General features: G+C 40.2%; 1 non-coding gene across 1 annotated transcript; it reads right to left on the minus strand.

The window, feature by feature from the left end:
- Positions 1 to 799: 799 nt before the first annotated feature.
- On the minus strand, positions 800 to 907 carry LOC130943038 (small nucleolar RNA R71). Its single transcript, XR_009071576.1, has one exon. It is a non-coding gene; the product is annotated as a small nucleolar RNA R71 (small nucleolar RNA).
- Between the last annotated feature and the right edge of the window lie 211 nt (positions 908 to 1,118).

The raw sequence follows: 1,118 nt of genomic DNA on the forward strand, positions 1-1,118 counted from the left end.
TTCGAAAATCAATTAAGTGTTTTTCAAAATGTTTTCAAAATCTTTTTAATTGAATTTTCGAAAATCTTCTTCCTCTCTTCCCACATCCTTCTATTTATGGAGTATCACTCCTTCTTAATGCACAATTCGAACTCTATCTAATCAAGTTCGAATTCTTCTACCTCCTTCTTCTATTTTTCTTTTCCTCTGACACCTCAAGGAATCTCTATACTGTGACATAGAGGATTCCACATTTTCTTGTTCTATTCTCTCTCATATGAGCAGGAACAAAGACAAAGGCATTCTTGTTGAAGCTGACCCTGAACCTGAAAGGACCTTGAAGCGAAAGCTAAGAGAAGCTAAGGCACAACTCTCTGTAGAGGACCTGACCGAATTCTTCAAAGAAGAAGAAGACATGGCAGCCGAAAACAATAACAATGCCAACAATGCAAGGAAGGTGCTGGGTGACTTTACTGCACCTACTCCCAACTTCTATGGGAGAAGCATCTCTATCCCTGTCATTGGAGCAAACAACTTTGAGCTTAAGCCTCAATTAGTTTCTCTAATGCAACAGAATTGCAAGTTCCATGGACTTCCAATGGAAGATCCTCATCAGTTTTTAGCTGAGTTCTTGCAAATCTGTGACACAGTCAAGACTAATGGGGTTGACCCTGAGGTCTACAGACTGATGCTATTCCCTTTTGCTGTAAGAGACAGAGCTAGAATATGGTTGGTTTCTCAACCTAAAGAAAGCCTGGACTCTTGGGAAAAGCTAGTCAATGCCTTCTTGGCAAAGTTCTTTCCACCTCAGAAATGGAGTAAGCTTAGAGTGGAAGTCTAAACCTTCAGACAGAAGGATGGAGAATCCCTCTATGAAGCTTGGGAAAGATACAAACAATTAATCAGAAAATGTCCTTCTGACATGCTTTCTGAATGGAGCATCATAGGTATTTTCTATGATGGTCTCTCTGAACTATCCAAGATGTCTTTGGATAGCTCTGCTGGAGGATCTCTTCATCTGAAGAAGACGCCTACAGAGGCTCAAGAACTAATTGAAATGGTTGCAAATAACCAATTCATGTACACTTCTGAAAGGAATCCTGTGAACAATGGGACAAGTCAGAAGAAAGGAGTTCTTG

This window comes from Arachis stenosperma, chromosome 7, assembly GCF_014773155.1.
Source record: "Arachis stenosperma cultivar V10309 chromosome 7, arast.V10309.gnm1.PFL2, whole genome shotgun sequence".
Classification (NCBI taxonomy): Eukaryota; Viridiplantae; Streptophyta; class Magnoliopsida; order Fabales; family Fabaceae; genus Arachis; species Arachis stenosperma.